The sequence below is a fragment of the Chrysemys picta genome, chromosome 12 (assembly GCF_011386835.1).
Source record: "Chrysemys picta bellii isolate R12L10 chromosome 12, ASM1138683v2, whole genome shotgun sequence".
NCBI classification, from domain to species: Eukaryota; Metazoa; Chordata; order Testudines; family Emydidae; genus Chrysemys; species Chrysemys picta.
This window is the reverse complement of record NC_088802.1, coordinates 48,355,224-48,375,132: the sequence shown is the minus strand read 5'-3', so window position 1 is coordinate 48,375,132 and position 19,909 is coordinate 48,355,224. Positions and strand designations below refer to the sequence as shown.

The 19,909-nt window shown below is 45.2% G+C and overlaps 2 protein-coding genes across 3 annotated transcripts in view; both read right to left on the bottom strand.

Moving 5' to 3' along the window:
- LOC122172254 (retinoid-inducible serine carboxypeptidase-like) overlaps positions 1–19,909 on the bottom strand; it is a 331,017-nt gene that overhangs the window by 133,977 nt on the left and 177,131 nt on the right. The window lies entirely within an intron of this gene.
- RAB11FIP4 (RAB11 family interacting protein 4) overlaps positions 1–19,909 on the bottom strand; it is a 209,681-nt gene that overhangs the window by 41,808 nt on the left and 147,964 nt on the right. The gene's annotated exons all lie outside the window — the stretch shown is intronic.

The following is a 19,909-nucleotide window of genomic DNA, read 5'->3' as shown; positions in this document are numbered from 1 at the left end:
CATCAGACCAAATTCTGTCCTTAGACACATACCATGCTGAAGTGTATCATATGGCAGAATGTGGCCCAAAGGAAGCTGAAAACAGCAACCACAATTAAGGAGTTGAACAAGAAAAGACTGATCCAGTACACAATTATTTCACTTGTAAGCTGCCACATTCTGAAACCTGCTGTCAGTCCCCCACCCCACCTGCCCCCCAGTTAACTGAGGTAATTTTAAAACAATTGTGAAGTCTTGCTGATATTACCACTGAAACAATCACTACAGTATTTTTAACTCTAGTTCTTAGCTATAGACCCCAATTAAACAAAGCATTAAATGCTTTAGATTTACATGCTAAAGTCCCTATAGTAACACCTAGAGGCCCAACCAAGATCTGGGCCCCATTGTTCTAGGCACGGTACCCACACCATAAGAGGCTGTAAACTCTTTGGGGCAGACTGTCTACGCAGACAAGCCAGACAAAGGGTGGGAGTGAAACAGAAGTACAGAAAAGGGAAGTGACTTGCTCGAGGTCACACAGCAGATTCATGCTAGAGGCAGGAATACAACCCACATCTACAGAGTCCAGACCAGTGCCCAGTTCACTAGATGTATTGAATCAAGGCCATAGGGAATTCTGAAAGATTTCAAGGATTCACATAGTGGAGGGTTCTGGTTCAGGGAATCATGCAGGGAATTCTGGTTATTCAGAAATTTCTCTCTTTCCCCTCTTACTTCACCACCAGTTTTTTGTTGTTTGTTTATTTCTAAATTCATATACGTTTTACTCAAATCATGACATCCTTTCTATTGGCTGTTTTTTCCTCAGTCCATCAAAGCTTTCTAAGCAGGGCCGGCTCTAGTGTTTTTGCCGCCCCAAGCGCGCGCGCACACACACACACACACGCGCGCGCGATCGGCAGCAGGTCCTTCGTTCCCAGAGGGAGTGACGGCCCCGCCGCCGAATTGCGGCCGGACGTGCCGCCCTCCTCTTCATTGGCTGCCCCAGGCACCTGCTTGCTACGCTGGTGCCTGGAGCCGGCCCTGTTTCTAAGCCTCATTCAGGGAAAAGAATGAATGGAAACCCAAAACTTCTAAGAGCTCTTATCACACTACAAATGGATTTTATAATGGAGTATATCACTGAAGCTGGACTATACTGATGTCTGTTTGCCATGCAAACCCATTCACTGTCTTAAAGTTGCATGTTCCAGATGCTGCCTGAATCTGTCCTCATTTTCATAATAGAGAATGACTCTTATAAATTAAAAATTATTCTAATTGAAAAGAAAGAAAGAAAGAAATTCATTAGCCTCAATCCTTTTGTGCAAATCCTAAAGCAATTAACAGAACTAGCTTCTTCTGAAACTGTTCAACCAGTTTAACAAAAGCCTGAAAATACTTCCTTTTCTGTTGGGGGATGGGAGACTGCTTCAGGTCTAATCTGAGGTTTAATTTAATGAAGGATACTAGTATTGCCAGAAAGAAACACGCACATCAAGCCAATATACACGATTGTTCACATACATACAACCAAGCTGCCTATTGGGCCCCACTCCTGCACTAAGAACTCCATGCTCAGATCCTTGCATTCACAGTGAGCCCTTGAGGGTATGTCTAACATGGCAGCTGGCAGCAAGTCTCCCAGCACAGATTAACAGACTCCTATGCTCAAAATAGCAATGTGTGGCGGGTGCTCAGGATCTCAAGACCACCCCACCCCCTACACTTGAGAGCCTAAGCTCTAGAGCCCGAACATCCACATTGCAAACCTGCAGACCGTAGCCTTTTTCCTTAGAGTGGCATTTCAACACACCTGGGCCTTATTCTGATCTCACTTAGGGCTGGTCCACACTAACCCCCCACTTCGAACTAAGATACGCAACTTCAGCTACGTTATTCACCTAGCTGAAGTCGAACTATCTTAGTTCGAACTTACCGCGGGTCCACACGCGGCGGGCAGGCTCCCCCGTCGACTCCGCCTACTCCTCTCGCCGAGCAGGAGTACCGGCGTCGACAGCGAGCACTTCTGGGATCGATTTATCGTGTCTAGACAAGACATGATAAATCAATCCCAGAAGATCGATTGCTTACCGCCGGACCCGGAGGTAAGTATAGACGTACCCTTACACTTGCAACTGAACGGGCTTTGAGTAATGGAGTTACTCCGTTTTTAAGGCCCGGCTTGACAAAGCCCTGGCTGGGATGATTTCGTTGGTGTTGGTCCTGCTTTGAGCAGGGGATTGAACTAGATGACCTCCTGAGGTCTCTTCCAACCTTAATATTCTATGATTCTACTCTCAACAAACAATGGTGTAACTAAGAGCAGAAATTTGCCCACATATCTTTTTCCATTTGCTGATCTAAAATAATGGTGGAGCACTTTTTATGAAACAGGTCTGGAAGGAGTTGACACTCTCATTCCTTATTAAACAGAAAACTTCTCAAACCTCTTTGCCTTACAGAGCTCAATTTGAAAGAGATGATTGTATGTCATAGTCATTCCAGAATAAATAACAGTCATAAATAAAAGAACTACCTGCACTGTACATTTTTTCATAGCTATCCCACAGATATAAGTAGGAAATGTCTTTGTTGTTATTACTGATTATATCCAGTATTACTTTAAGGTACACAGTGCAATGTATTTGTATATATTTGTAAAACGATTACTAGATGCAGCTATATTCTTTAATAACTAGTGTTGACTGAGGTGTACAAGTAATAAATGTTTAACAGATGCCAAGATAAAGCCAATTGAAAAGGATATTACTTTAAGATATGAAAGTTAAGACAATTTATACTAATGTTTAATATATGAATTCAATTTACTATGAAGTATGCTACCCAGGGCTGTGTAATGCATTACATAGCAATAATTAAGAATTTATAAATGTCTTATTGATATAAGGTGTTACTGAACAAAATTCCTATAAAATATGACTCTCAACCATTCACTGCGTACTAAGACATGGCTGCATAAAAACATTATTAAGCAATAAATATAACCATCGGATAGACTCATCTCTCTCTCTTATTAAAGTTAATTCTGATTAAGCGTTGGTTATTATGCTCTTTCTTTCTTCTCCACTGAGATGAAAGTTCAGTTCCTGCATATTTCACAATTACATAAATATGTGTTGTTAATATTTTGTTGGTTTGTGTTTTTTCCCCTGAGGGAGAGGAATGCCGTGCAAACTGTACTGGATGAACACTGCTGCCTTCTCCTGGAAGGAAGCAGAATTCTGCAAGTGTGTGTCATAGACTCTTTCTTGCTAACATCTAATAGCAAGATGGCAGCCGTGCACCAGGGAGGGAAGGCGTAAGGAGCGCCCACTTGCATGGCCTGTGTAAAGCTGCCCAGAATAGCAACACCTCCACTTGGGGAATGCAGGGGCTGCTACCAAATTGTTCTCTGCTTCTACTGGACAGGGAGTAGCAGACCTTGGCTCCAGCCCAGTTCCCTAATGCGTTGCTCCCCTAGAAAGAGGTTTCACAACTTACTTTCCCATTGGTGCAACAGGGGAGATCCAGGAGAATGGCTCCCAGTGCCCCTTCCCCCACCCGTATGGGTGTTGTGTCTCCCTCAATGCTGCCCCTTACAATGGCCTTACAGGCACAATGGAGCTCTATTGGACTTTCTCCTTTAGCCCAAGAAGTAGGGGTCTGTGTTTCTGGAGGATCTGATTTCTGTCCCTTGTCACTATGGAGTTCCAAGTGGCCATTGTATTTGTGCAGCTTATTGATGACCATGGGGTCTCATATAGGCACAGATTTGCAGCAATACATTGCAAGCTGCATGGTACCAGAATAGCTGGCGCATAGGTCCTTATGTTTACTTATATTGGCAAGTGATTGAATAGTTCCCAGGAGTGAAATCCCATGCATGAAAATTGACAGTTACCAACTCTTTGGCACTCAGGTGACATCCTGGCAAAGTGGCTCAGTTAAAAGCTCCTGAATCAAAGTAGCATTGATGCTCAAAAGTACAGCGCTATTTTATTCTTATCTAGTTACCGAGATGGTCCTCATCCCCCTAATATCTGAGTGTCAAGGGCAATCTACCCTTCTGCAGCGGGTTGTTGGTATGTAATAAGCCAAGCAGGATGTCCTGATTAGTACACTATTGACTTACCCTATAGCTCACCAGGAGGTTGTGTGTGCGCACGCACATGCTTGTGCATATAGACTTTTAGCATCAAGGGTTTTGTAGTATCATAAATTGAATCACCTCGTTTCTGCTTTTTTTAAAAAGCTGTACAATGACAAAGCATGCCTGGGCCGTGCCCAGCTGTAAGGCACCCTCCTCTCTAAAACCACTGCCAACAGGAATAGGTCAGCCTCCCTCTTCACTCCGTTTGGGTCCTTTTCTAAATTCAGCCTGCCAAACGTGCTGCATTCCAAGTGCTGTGTACTTTGAATCCTGTCCAGTACCCATTGTGAGTTGAGCAGAGGAGCCAAAGTTAATTTATGATGATGCCATTTGTCTTGCTGTTCATACACACTGGTCTCCCGGAGCGGCCCGCAGTGGTTTGCATTACTCAGCATTTCATACTCTGCACCAGGGTTTCCTGGTGCAGACATTGTGCTAGAATCTCACCCTATCCTGGGTGGGGGGTCATGATCCTGGGGGTATTCCTGCATCGGCAGGATTTTAGCATTGTTTGGGTGGGCGACTTCACACAATGCCTAGGAGGTGGGAAAATATCATTATCCTTACATCACAGAAAAGAAAAGTGAAGCACCCCCACTCCTGTTGAGTTGGATAGGAGTGGAGAGCCCTCAGTACCTCGTAGGATGTGCTCAGCAGAGTCCTGAGAAATTAAAGGGCAAAACTTTCAAATTTGGGTGCTTAGAATCAGGCAGCTAAATCTAAATGGAGGGGCCTAAATTACACCTGGCTTCACTTTTAGAGGCGGTGACCCATTTCATCTCCCATTGACTTCCAGATCTCTTGCCTGGTAAATATTTCACAGAATAAGGCTATTGCACGGTTCACTGTATGCCCTGCAGATCTCCTACGAAGCCATGCAACTGCTTTGCTAACCTCTTGCGTTAAGGCTGGTGCCTCCTTCCCTATCACCCCCTTAACAGACCCCTATACTGGAGTGAGATGGAGAATTGTTTCTCTGAAGTCCACCAGCCTTTCACTTGCAGGCTAGCTAGGATAATGACAAGAAACTGGAGCTGAAACGTGAGGAGCAGAACCTAATTAATAATGAAGATAATGAGATCATCGGATTGTATAGGCCAAAGACATATCTTAATTATCTCCTGAAAACTGGCAACCCCATTCATGCTTCAAGCGCCTTTAATCAATCTCTCTGTGCCTGAATATGTGTGATTACTTAGCACATATACTTATGTAACAATATCTTTTTGTTTTTTAATTTCCCTCACTGCTCTTCAAATCACTAATGTAGATAACTGCCCTGCTTAAAAGAGCATGTAATGTTCCAGACGACTAGTTACACTTGCCCTGAATTCTGATCTCATTTCCACCCGTGTAAAGCGGGAGCTACTCCTTTGAAGCAAATGGAATTTGGTGGTTGTAAATTATTATTGTTATTAACGTTCTGTATGGTTGTGCCTAAGAACCAGTCAAGAGTGGGGCTCCATTGCGCTAGGCATTGTGTGCACACAGAGTAATTGATGGTCCCTGCCCCTAAGAGCTTGGAAACTAAATAGACAAGACAGACCAAGGTGGAGGAAAGGGATGTAACGCAAGCAGAGTGAACAAGGGGATGGCAGTAAACACCAATTTTTGGGGTAGGGAGGTTAGTTAGGAAGGGACAAGCTAAATAGAAAGAGAAATGAAGGGCAAGGGGACGTTGATGGGAAGGGGTGAGGGGGACATGGCAGGGGAGAAGAGGGTAGGTGAGGCATGAAGAGACTCTAAGGAAGGGATTTCTAAGGGCCAGCATGGCCACTGGCACAGACTTTGCTGCTAAGGAGGGGTGTCACGTTGGTGGTCTCTCACCTCTTGTGACAGTGAGTTCCACAGCCTCTCATTTCATTCATGAGCCTCCTCCAATTTCATCGCTCTGACGAAACACAGATGTTAGGTCATGGTCAAAAAGGAAGAGTGGGTCTCTATGGTCCAGATCTTCAAAAATATTTAGATGCCTAACTCCCAGTGATTTATTTGGGAGTTAGGTGCCTAAATACCTTTGAAGATCTGGGCCTAAGGATCTGATCCAATGTGTAGTGCAGACAATGGAAAGTCTCCTATTGATTTCAACGGGCTTGGGCTCAGGTGCTAAGACAGCGAAGGCCATTCCCATGGAAGGCTTTGAATATGGAGGACTGGGACCAGGAGCTGGACTTGTATTCCTTGGCAAGCCAATGTGCAGGTGGGCGCACTGGTGTGGTGGCTAAGCAGACATGCTGCAGCATTTTGTATCAGATGGAGCTTTTTCAGACCTTTCTGCAGTTCTCTCCACTCTCCTCCCCTCCCAGGACACGGTGAGGAGTTCAGCTCTGAAATCCAGTGAGCGGCAGTATCATCAAACACGGGAATGTCTCCCATGGAACGCTGATGCGGTTAAAAAACAACCACCACCAAGCATCCGCAAAGAGACTTATTTTAGCAGCTGATGCTCCAATTTAGTTTTTTACCCTGTGGGGGCCTAGTCTCCCTTCGATTCCCATTACCATTAATAAGAGCAGAGTGCTTGCTTGCATACTGTCCTTGGGAATAAAGCAGACAATATGGCAAATCAATGAGCTGTTCCAAATAAGGGGTTTTCAATAGACTTTCCCTGTAAAGGCAACAGTAGTGGGGTAGGGAGGGGCATCAGTATCAGGTCCACAGATCTGTATAAAAATTGGCCCAAACTATACACTGTCCAATTACATTTTAAAGCTATTTCAAGGAACTGAGCCCTAACATCTCTAGGGATTAAGGGGCTCACAACCTCTCTGCTGCCAGCAGGTTACATTTTAGTTGCCTAATGAGACTGTATTTGGAGATTGTCTGTGTTCCTCTTCAGAAGCTTGGGCAGGCGGGGGTTGGGTCGAGGCATCAATACAAATGATTCCAAAGGCCAGATTATGGAACGAAGACAGGCAGCCCCTCCTGACAAGCAGCTGATTTGTACTTTTCATTGCATCTGCAGACTCGGGTCACAAAGGCTTTTCATTTCAGTGTATGACGGGGGACTCTTAATAGTCGCTGTCAGTCCAGGGCTAAAGAGCCTTTTGCAAAATCATCATGAAAATTTACCAGCTCAGGCACAAAATCTATTTCATCCACCATTTGCCAAGATGGTAAAGAACTGCCCCAAACAAAAGCAAACAAATGCTGTTTTGTCCATTGCGGGAAAAACAAAAAAAAAAACCCTTTGACAAACAGGGCTGGCGCTTCCATTTAGGTGACCTAGGCAGTCGCCTAGGGTGCCACGATTTGGGGGGGCGGCATTTTGCCGCCCTCGGCAGCAATTCAGCGGCGGGGGGTCCTTCTGCGCTCTGGGTCTTCAGCAACAATTCTGCAGCGGGTCCTTCACTCGCTCCGGGACCCGCCGCTGAAGTGCCCGGGAGCGCGGAAGGACCCCCCCGCCGCAGAATTGCCGACGACGACCGGGAGCACGGAAGGACCCCCGCCTAGGGCGCCAAAAATCCTGGCGCCGCTCCTGCAGACAAACAAACAAAAATACTTGCCCCGTGTGAACGGGCCAGCAGGATTTTGCAAGGCTGGACTGGAGTATAATTGGGAGGGAGGTGGGCCTTTAAAAGAAAGGGATCTTAGTCTATAGGGATTTTTAAAAAGCAATTCTTCTTCTTTGTAAACTACGGAGCCAGATTGTGCCTGGGCCTTGTGTGGGTGTGGCAAGGGGAAGGATACAAAGAGCCAAGCTTCACTTGTGCCCACCTCCACCAGGACTAGATATGACTCCAAACACACTGCTCTCCTGAGCACTGTCACTCTAGGACCTCCACCCCAAAGCAGGGAGGAGGCGGCGCCATGGTTCTATCGTCTACACCAGCTGGTGAGCTGACCAGATGCACCTCTGTACAGGTTGGTGCAGTGGGTGCACTTTCCTTGCATGCTGAGGAGCTCCTGGGATGATTACGTCCCATGATGCCATTTGGGGCCCAAGGCAGTAATCCTTAAAGAGGCGAAAGTCCCACTGACTTCAATGGGAGGCAAAACCACCACTGACTTCAAAGAGAGCTTTGTCAGACGACGCGCATGGGATCGGGCCTTTGCTGGAAGTCGCGGGTTTCTGTATGTATTTTTGCTGATGCAACACAAACACACAAGATGAACCCAGGATGGAAACCTAGCTCTGACCCTGAAGCTGGGAAGAGGGGCGGTTGTGTTTGGGGAGCAGAAGTTGCAACTGTACATCTCAATGGAGGAGGGAAAGCAGCACTGGTTAGACAAGAGATGGAGGCGTAGCCAAGAGTGGTCACGCCCACATGCTGCTTTGTGTCTGGCAGCATTTACCAGCTCCGCTGGACCGTTAGTGCTCTCTGGCAATTGACACGGTAATCTGAATTAGGGGAGATTTCGCGGCTATCAAGGAGCCCGTTGAAGGCAGTGCATCTGGGCTGTCCCGCTGTCCCGCCCCAGCAAGTGCAGTCAGGCAAGGTGCGTGAGGGCCATAGAGAAGAGGCAGAGTCAAAAGTCAGCCTCAGCTCTGGTGATCCCATTGTTTCTCGGGGGACAGGGTCATTATAGGGACAAGCTATTTTAATGGGGCACTCACGCTGAGTAATTCACTTTTTGTTTTAAATCAGAGATGACACGGCAGTGCAACGTGCGCTGAGGACCACCTGCAAGAGACAACCCCCATCTTCAAGGACCATTTTAAGCAACCCCAAGACTTCCAGTACAATTTAATTGGAGACAACATACCAGATCCACCCAAACTGGCACCGGGTCTTGCAGAAGTGTGTATCGGGGGTGATATTCTAAGAGGGACACAGAACGAAGGTTGCAGGTGACGGGGAGGGAGAGCTAAGGTGACTTTAAGATACCTTTGCACTTCCCCATGGTGGGCTGTAGAGACCTCTGGCATAACTCAAGCTGCAGGGCTGTGTAAGTTACAGTAGATCCCCCTAGGCTGCCCTGTGGGCCACAGCACTGCTGCCCTGTCACATCACCTATGCCAGGACTTTCTAAGGGGATCCTTTATGGCTCTCTTCTGCAATGCCTCCCTGGCCAGAAATGAGGCTGTTGGAGCTTTTACCAACCATAAAGGGGCCAGAGAGGGGTGAGCCTGGAGTATATCCGCTCCTATTTCTAAAGGGCACTTGGTTTTGCTGGTCCCTGGGGTGGTTCACTTAAGCCAGGTTGTGCTGTTCTGTATGTTTCTACATTTCACTTGAACCATAAAGAACAAACTGCCCATTGTAGGATGTATTGTATCAATGACACATGTTTATGTATATATAAAATTAGCCCCAAATTTGTAAAACTGTGATATAACCCATTAGTAATGAAAAGAAAAAAGGAAACAGAGGGTGAGGACAGGAATAATTTACTCTCTGTTGATAAGTAATATAACAAACCATCAAAATGGCCAGAGGCCATAGTGTTCTACAGTCCACCAGTAGCTACAATCAATACGAGGGTAAGATGAAAAGAGCATGGGCCAAATTAATGCCTTGTGTTACTCAGTCAAAGTTATTGTATATCAGATATATAAACTAGTCCCTACTGCATGAGGGCCTGATCCTGTGAAGCGCTGAGGACCTTTGAGTCCCACTCGGCACACAATCAGGCCCTGAATTTGTACTCACTGGTTTCGTGAAATAATTGTGGTTGTTTGTGTTCCTTATATATACAGAACTCTGTCTGGCATCAACAAAACGGAGGCCACTGCTTTCCAGCGACAATGCTCTGGTGAGCTTTGGTATTGTAAATATGGGACAGGAGCATGGTGTGGTGGTCTGGAGATTTGGGTCACCTAGTCTAAAGGGATTCTTTCTGCTTCTGCTTGTATCATTATTTCATTGATGCCTTTGTATATTGCTTTGCTTCAGAGGGAGTGAGCCTGGAGCTAGAGAAGCTGGGAGGGTTTTCTTAAATAGAGGAAAACAAATCTATAGAAAATACACATTCTCTGAAGGCCACCTCTCCATAATAATGTATTAGAAATGCACTACGGGCCAGATCTTGGTACTGCTTAGCCCCCTCAACTCCCATTGATGTCAGTGGGAATTGAGGACACTGCACCGTGATGGAGGTACTTGGAACCTTGCAGGGTTGAATCCTAAACTCCTTCCATTTGGGGGGACAGTCTGCATTGCTTGCTCAACCAAAACCCATTGGAATCATTGGAGTTTTGGCTGCTTAAGAAATACGGAATTAGACGCTTGGTTAAGAATGCAGGAATTGGCTCCCTACCATATTTCCATGAGGATCTAGGGCTCTGAGACAGGCATGGGGCTTTTATTTCAGGATTACTGCCAACATCAGGAATAATCCAGCCGTGCTGAAACAGCCCATGTGAATACAAATAATTTTATGATCCTTTGCTGAGGCAGTAAAATCTAGCTTGAAAAAAAATATCAAATATGTATTTTTTCCCCATTTTATGGCTGGGGATGGGGAATAAATCCTGGGCACTGCTGAACAATGCCGAAATCCGAGGGCCTTGCAGGTCCTCTGCACCTCTCAGGATCTGGCCCATTAAGTGTGTAACACCCAAAACGCTTGGAGTTTACAAGACCACCTTGGGAAGCAAGGTTTTATTAATGCGCTAAAAGCATCCATGGATCAAATGTGCAAGCCTCTTTTTAGGCCAGGAAAATGCCACCGAGGGACTCTCGGGACTCATCTCTTCAAATGCTGATACCTCCTTGTCCGTTTTAATAAAAGGCAGCAACAGAAACAAAGTGTGCCATGTGGTCTCAATAAAGCAGAGAGCGTAGCAATCAATAACAGAAACAATCTGCACTTGCTTGCTTGTAGAATTTGTCTTTAGCAGCAGCATCTATAAAACCAAACCACTTGAGACCTCCCTTCACCGCTTTGTTTCTCTTGGGACAATGAACCCACTGTACCCAAGCTCATCTGTGTATTTTATAATTTCCCCTCTGTTTAGACTGACACCTTGACCATAAATCACACGATGATAATGATCAGATGGTTGATCCTGATTCTACCCTTTATTGTAACTGGACTGTCTGCCACGCAGCAGACTAGTTTCTGATGACAATGGGTATTTTTTTGTATGCAACATGGACATTTTTTTCTCTCAAGCTCAATGATCTTTTATATATATATATATATATATATAATTTTCCCCATATTAGCTGATTTAAACAGATATTAAAAATACTTGTGAAGACAAATATTTTGAAACCAGAAAGCACCCTACATCATGCACAATTCCAAATATACATTGGTACAGTAGTTATTTAAAATATTTCTGTGGAGGACACCCCAAAACTCTCTCTCTCCCATAAAAACTTTATCCCCCTTTGTAAATTTTGAAGAAGGGTGTATTTTCCTCACCCCTTGGTATTTTTCTCAAACAGTACTTTTGTCAATATGGGGAGGTACATTGTATACTGTTAAATACTTGGTTTCTGATGGGCGACTGTGTACGTACACTGCCAGATGAATGAAAGTGGAAATTGAATTGAGGTGGGGGCTTAAGGGAGCAAAAATATGAGTATAGTTCATTCATTCATCATTGCCTCCAGAAAACTGATTCACGTCCAAAGCAAATTTCTCTCTTCTCTTCAGTTAAATCTCCATATATATATATATATATATATATATATATATCAGAAGCCTGGCAATATGTAATTCCGATCAATCAAATTACATTGTACATCAAAGTTTTATTTCTGTGGAAAGTTGCAGCAGAGATGTAATAAAATGTACAATACGTTCCCAGGGTCTATGAGATTTCGGATCATCTAGAAAATGCATTTTCTTTTGTTTAAATCATCTTGATAAACAATATATATCCATGAAGAGAAATGTAAAGCCTCAAGCGCCTTAGTGTGTCATTGATCAATGAACTTATACAACTGTTCCCACCACATATCCTGTAAATTCAGACAGAACATACTGCTGCTATTACCATCAACCGTAGCATTTCTTTTGCACTCTCTTGTAGCACAGACATGCCTGCCTGTAACTCTGTGTGTTTGTGTGTCCCTTACTTCTGAGGATGGAGGAAGGTTGGTGGGTAAGGCACAGGACAGGGACACACTGTGATCTTAGGGGAATCTCTTGATTGCCACGTGCCTTCCCTAGAATAGTGATAATAGTATTTGCCTCGCACAGAGGATTGTTGTGAGGACTAATTGAATGTTTGTGAGGTACAGTGTTCACATGGCACGTTCAGGCATCTCTCTAAAAATGAACCACACCAAACTATTAATATATGTAGAAAAAACCTGTCATGTCTGAATAGTGTCTGCTAGATATTTCATAATAATTTTCAGGTGCACAGCTCTATAGTGGGATAATACTAAAAAAGCATAGTTTAAAATTCATATATGTACAGTGTTATCATTAGGTACATGAAGAGGATTCTAGCCTGACCTCCTCGAGATAGACACAAAACCAATCATAGGCTAGGTCTACACTACCGGTAAGTCGACATAAGCTATGCAACTCCAGCTAGGTGAATAATGTAACTGGAGTCGACATAGCTTAGGTCGACTTACCCACTACACTGGGTCAATTTGCTTTACTCTTGTTCGGGGTAGAGTACCGGGGTCGAGTGGAGAGAGATCACTAGACCCACCAAATCGACCCCGGTGCATCTATCCCTGGAGCGTCGATCCGGGGGGTAGTGTAGACATAGCCTCATGTATAAACCATGCATTCTGGATGGTTGTAATCCACAGCACATTCCCTTACCTCTGAGATTTAGTGGTTCCTATCTCGCAATTTGTATTCACATTAAAATCTGGTATGCTGGCTATTTCCATCAGTTTTACACAGTGCAAGTGCACATGCAGTAAGTCAATCTGCTGCAACTCTATACAGGCAGCCATACAGGATGACAAGTCAATACTTTCCATGACACTTCATTTGGCCAAGCTCTGATCTCTTCTTTAGAACTTTTGTTTTCATAAGCAGAGAGCAGCTGCCAATGCATGATGATAAGATTCACTGCAGGCCACAGATGCACAGTAAGAGAAGAAGAGAAGGGAGATAAAAAAGGAAAAAAGAAAAAGTAAAACAATTCTTTGCCTGATAATCATAAGAAGGAGCTTTGGCCACCACAATTTCCAGAAAGAAGAGGAAAAAAGGAAAAGAAAAGAGGAGGATCTCTTGGCTAGATCCTCACTAAATGGAATCATGGGCACACCAATCAACAGATTATTTTTTGTACATTAGATTCTGACATCTGTCAGTGGCCACAGTGATGTCAGAGATGAGCTAGATATGTATCACTGCCAGCTGTATGAAAAACCAAAAACTACGTCAGCAGTTTACAGGGCATGCACAAGGGAGGGCAAGCAGGGGCCTGGGCCCTCCCCAATAATTGGCAGGGGCACAGAACTCCTCCGGCCCCACGGCCCTGGGAGGCTCTGGGGCTGTTGTGCGGTCAGAGAGCTCCTCTGGCCCCGGGGCTGCAGCAGGGCACAAAACGTGCCCCTCCAAAAGCGATCAAATTTAAATTCCTGCGTGCACCCCTGTTCAATTATTGGCAGGATGAAATAAATGAAAGCCACCACAATGGGACAGAGAATAAGGGGGGGGGGTCTATACTGGGAAATTATATTGTTTTATTTGTAACATCTCTTAATAAATGGTTCTTTTCCTAACCATTCCTAGCCATTTTCTGGTTAACCACTTGCTCCAGACATCTGTGAAGCACCCGTGTTAACCATTTTGTGACATAGTGTTGCACTGAGAATTTTGGGGTAAAAAGATTTTACTCCTTGCACAGATGTGCCAGGTGTATATGCCCAAACACAACTGCCCCACGCACCACGCCAATGGAACAGTGGCACTTAAAAGCCATGTTTCTGTGGCCCATAGAGGACTCTAGAGGTCACAGTGGATATCAGCAGCAAAGACCTTATTTGATACAGCAGCTAATCTAAAAGCTCTATAGAGATCTGTTCTCTTCTCTCTCTTCACCCTCCCTCAGTAACAGCATCTTGGAGTTTTGTATAAATGGTGATTTGGCGAAGTCTCTGATTTGACTGATCTCAAATGATACCCTACATAATTAGAGGGCTTCAGTAACTCAGCCAGAGATTCTGAGCCATACAAGAGTGGATGGGTAAGGTTCTGTGGCCTAAAATGTGCAGGAGGTCAGACAAGATCTGTGCTTCTCAAACTATGGGGCGGGCGTGCCAAGGGAGGCACGGGAATGTATCAAGGGAGGCCCGAGTTGTGTGCTTTTTTTCCTTTTCTTTTTTGTGTGAAGAGCTGTAGCTGTCAGACCCGGATGGCTGGGGCTTATGCAGAAGGGCTGTGCACACCCTGGAAGTGGGCATAAAGGGGACAGCCAGAGCCCCACCACCCAGGGTCTCCTTTCTCCCACCCCCAACCCCTGACCCGGAGGTGGCAGGGCTCCAGCTGTCAGCCTCAGGGTAGCAGCAGCAGCAGCGCAGAGATACGGGTGGCAATGGGGCACTAAGTCTACTGTGAAAAGTGATGACAAATATCACTTTTCACATTGCCTTCTTTATTTCTGTGCTGCTGGTGGTGCGGCGCTGCCTTCAGAGCTGGGCGCCTGGCCAGCAGCCACTGCTCTCTGCTCTGCCTTCAGAGCTGGGTGGCAGTATATGTGTTTGTGTAGGGGTGGGCGTGCGTAAGTGACTACAGACACAAATAAGAAGGGCCTGATCAAATACATTTGAGAACCTCTGAACTAGATGATCATGATGGTCCCTTCTGGCCTTAATGTATAAGAGTCTATGGATTCTAAGCAGAGAATTTAGCGCTTGTGTTTAAAATACAAGCTCTGTTTTGTCTACAGTTAGTGGGAGAATTTTATCGCTATCAGTGTTTCAGCTTGTATGCAACATTCTTACTTGTCTTACCGATGGGATTCTTAAAAAGCAAAGCGAGGTCACCTCTTACTATATAATCTCCCATGAGGACTGTCTCAGCTCCTTGCATCCAATGAGTATGGAGGACTGCTTTTATATATGGTATTCTCAGTCCCTGTGGTGCAAGGTAAATGAGGCAGTGCAAGTCTATGATCTTTCTGTGCAGAAGGATTTATTTGTGCAAGAAAATGTGTCAAGTCAGACAAAACCAGAAAATGCCTTTAAAAGTCCTCCAAGCCATTATACCAATCCGGGCCCGGTTGTGCAAGGCACTATACAGAGACTCAAAGACTGGCCCTCTCGCACAGAGCCTGAAAAATAGTTGGCTTGGAAGGATTCAGTAAATGTTGGTAAACGTTGATTTCACGCAAACTGACCAAAAAATATCCATCCGGAATAATTCAAATGTACAGCTAGGCAAAGTAAAAAATGCTGCCTGAGAACTTATTAGGGTTTGATTTAAGGATATTTCCTTTGTATATTTTGACATGTGATGTTGACAATTTGTGTTTTAATGGCTATAAAGCTTTAATTTTTTGAATCTCGATATCTACTGTCATTAAGTAATTATTGCCTGACCCCCTCCTTGATTTCCCACAGCTGTGAACATTTAAATAGATAAAAGTAGGAAAAAGTGCCAAAAATAAACACCAATATTTCTGTTGAAATGATCAAAAAAAGAAAATCGAATTCTGTCAAGCCTGACAATAGAAAAGACAAATAAAGCATGGGAAGCAAACACCAGTACAGAGTGTCCTCAGAGGTATTTAAGAGTCTAACTCCTGTTGAAATTAAAGGGCAGTTAGGTGCATAAAGACCTTTGAGGATCGGGGCCAAAGAGACTTGTCCAAGGCCATACAGGAGATCAGTGGCAAAGCCCATAATAAAAATCAGGTCTCGTGAGTCCTTGGCCAGTGCCTTAGAGAAAATGAAACCTAGCAAATGCCTTTCCAGAGAAAACCCTGCTAAATAAAATGCTGCTGCTTCTCTTAACGCCTCTGCTAGTCGCTTTCTCTTGTTGAGAACCCACAGTGAGGCTTTTAGGGTTGCAGAGACAGCCCAGACACCCAAGGAGGAACAAAACCTTCCTATTAGTCCAGACCAATTAGATCCCTTATAAAACTGGGCCCCACACTCAGTTTTTGATACCTCGTCCCATTGCCAAAACACAAGATACAGTAACCAGAAGAGAAGAAGAACACATCCTACAGCTGGATGGTTGCTCTGTCACAGAGATGAGATTCAGTACTTTATTACTGCTCGTTATGATGTGCTGACAACAAGATTGGAGCTGCACAAGATACTAAAAAAGTCCCTGTCCCAACAAGGTCATGATCTGAAAGACAGTTTCTGAGAAAGCAAATCACACTATGAGACTTGAGGCAGAGAGTTAATTTAAGATTTAATTACTATGGGCCTGATTCAGCCAAGCACGGAAGGGTGTTTTTAAATTTAAGCAGGTACTTAAGGACAGGCTTGTCTTTAAAACCATTGGCACTTATGTGCTTTGTTGAACTAGTGCCCATGGCCCAGATCCTCAAAGGTACTGATTTCAATGGGACTTAGACCCTAAATACCTTGGAGGATCTGTACCTATGTACTTAACTTGCTTCATACCCAGTGAAACGTTAGGGTGGCGAGGGAGTTTGACACGAGGTAGTGCAGAGTTAGTGACAGCACAGATGGGACCTTCCTCTTCCCTGCGGATGGTTCTTTCCCCCCTCCCAGAATCACTTTTCTAAGCAGAGCAACATTTTAATATTTGCCCTGGGCAGGCCTACCTCGAGACAGACCCTCCTGGGACACAAAGAATTCACACTCCCAGATTAGAAGAAATGAAAAGTAAAAACATTCCTGAGCAGTGACTCCCTGCTCACAATAACCTCATTATCACAGCTGTCAATCAACAGAGCAAGTCAGTCACTTTCCTGAGGAATGATTGATAGGAGGTGCCCATCAGCAAAATGCATTAGTTGCCTGTGACAATACAAGAAGTGATGGCAGCTTTAATATTGCAGCAGATTCTTCTAAAATGGGCTGCTCTTCTGGGCTCCCGCTCCTCATCGTAACATGCAAGAAGAGGCTAAGCGAGTCAAGTGGAGAGGTTTGCAATCAATCTGTGTCACACTCCAGGGGTTGTGGTGACCCTAAACTCCGCATGGGAATATCACTCTTAAGGAGGCAATTGTTTAACAACCAGATAAATGCACTGTCATCTGGATTTACGTGTCACAATGGTGATATCCTGTGACCAGTGGGAAAAATCCCAGGCCTTTCTATCTTGTAGGTTTCCCAGTGCATAAATCTTGTGTCCAGCGGCTAGTCCTATTTACAAGTGGCAATCCAAAAATCGAGTATTATTAATCACTCACTTTGTATGCAACCTCTCAATGCTGCATGATGTTGGTGTATATCTGCAATAACTTCACCGGGTGTGATTCTGATCTCATGCTAGCTTTACACTGCTGTAAATCCATTGACTTCAGTGGAGTTACTGCTGATTTACATGGGCTTAACCAACAGGAGAATCGGACCCAGGATTTACTGACCTGAACATTTAAGAGATTTGAAAGTCTAAGCTTCAGAAAAATTCTACAGTCATTTTCAAAGAATTGCTTGAAACATCTTTACATTGTCGCAAACCTTTCAAAAGTCCAGAACATTCAGTACTTGAGTCAGAAATTGTAACAGATGGATTTGGCTGGTTCTTTAAAAAAATTAGCTATTAATAAGCATGGGTGTTTGCAATGAAAAATCTAATATATTTTTAGTCTATACTGGGATATTTAGCCATGTCTAAACTGAGGTTTTTGTCAAATTCTCCCCTTGGATAAAAGGGGAATATATTCCAGTCATATTCACAGTATCCTTCTAAATACCCACTCGTGCAATTAAAAACTCCCTACCACCTCTTATTTCAGTTTCAGGATTAAAAAACATAAGCATTAACATTAAGCCTGCATGAAAAATTTGTCTGAAATACACTTAGCATTGATCCCTCTTGCTTTATATCTCACCGAGGGTCCAGGATTTTGACTCATCTCCCCACTTACTTTTAAACTTTCATTGGAGGAATGAAACAAAAGCCGTGTGGCGGATCTCCGGGGAGCTGTCTGTCCAGCTAATGCTTTTGCAAAGGGCTGAATTAAATTGTTTAGGCATTCTGTAACCTTCATTAAAATATGCACCAGGGCCTCCTACGGTGACTTCAGATTATAGATTCCACTCTGAAGCATTTTTCTCATGCACTCTCTCATGCTAGAGAGCAGCATTCAAGAGTGCAGTTTCTCTGTCATAGCTACGAAACTTCATTTATAAATATATATTTTTTAATTTTAAAATTTAAATTTAAAATTTTAAATTTAAATTTTAAATTTTAAAATTAAAAAAAAAAATTAAAATCCAATGTGATGCTGGCAAACCAGGTGCCAGCTCATGTCAAGGCCCAGGGCCTCACTGAACACTGACAAATGCATAGCTGGAAACCAGCCTGGCTTGTCTGTGGGTTAGTATAGTTACACTAAATATTTGAGTTGTAAGAATGTGTTTGGTGTCTGGACCTTATGACGAGTGTAGGATGCTGCGTGTATTCATCTCAAGTATAACTCTGTAGCCCATGGTATAAAGTTATACTGAGTGTTTGTGTGGGTAAACCTCTATAATCGTGTAACTCACCAAACAGGAAGGAAGCACTAATTAAGATAAAAAGCTTGCCCTGCATACAAGACGGCCCATTGAAGGCAAATGAAGCATTGTGTATAGGGTTGCCAACTTTCTGGAACACCGTTGCCACGCCCCCTGCCCTGCCCCTTCTCCGAGGCACCGCCCCGCTCACTCCATCTCCCCTCCCTCAGTCCTTTGCTCTCCCTCACTCTCGCTCATTTTCACTGGGCTGGGGCAGGGAGTTGGGGTGCGGGAGGAGGTGAAGGTTCTGCCTGGGGGTGCGGGATCTGGGGTGGGCCGGGGATGAGGGATTTGGGGTGCACGAGGGGACTCTGGGCTAGGGAGTGGAGCCAAGGGGTTCAGAGTGTGGGAGGGGGCTCTGGGCTGGAGCAGGGGGTTGGAGTGTGGGGTGGGTGAGGGATCCGGCTGGAGGTGTGAGCTCTGGTGTGGGGCCAGGGATGAGGGTTTTGGGGTGCAGGAGGGGGCTCCAGGCTGTGGGTTGGGGTATAGGGGGTGAGGGTTCCAGCTGGGGGTGCGGGCTCTGGGGTGGGGCCAGGGATGAGGAGTTTGGGGTGAAGGAGGGTGCTCTGAGCTGGGGCTGAGGGGTTCGGAGGGTGGGAGGGGGCTCAGGACTGGGGCAGGGGGTTGGGGCGTGGGTGGGGGAGTGGGGTGCGGGCTCCGGGCGGCACTTACCTCAGGCGGCTCCCGGAAGCAGCGGCATGTCCCCACGCTGGCTTGTAGGCGGAGGCGTGGGCAGGTGACTCTGCACGCGGCCCCATCCGCAGGCGCCACCCCCGCAGCTCCCATTGGTCGCCGTTCCTGGCCAATGGGAGCTGCAGAGTGGTGCTTGGGACGGGGGCAGCGCGCAGAGCCCCTTGGCTGCCCCTACGCCTAGGAGCCTGAGGGGGGACATGTTGCTGCTTCCGTCTGTGACTCCATGGTAAGACTGTTATAATGATTTAGGAGTTCACACTTGTTCCTGGCTTGGTGAAATCTAATTATAGAACATAGCACCAGTTTGGGGTTTCTGCCCTGCTTTTTGACTGTCTGCCCTGAGACTAGCATTCACGGTCGTGAACCACTCCAGACAGCATGTCATCCAACAGCATACTTTATTAGTGGAACATGAGAAATTGTGCCACTGGGGTCCAAGTTCTCAGAGACTGATTTCCATGGCACTCCAGGGTTACTGGGAGCATTTACTGATTTCCCCCTCCCCCCCAAAAAAGCCCAGAATAGCCTCTGTCAAGCAGTATAATGAGGATTCTTAATACAGTAT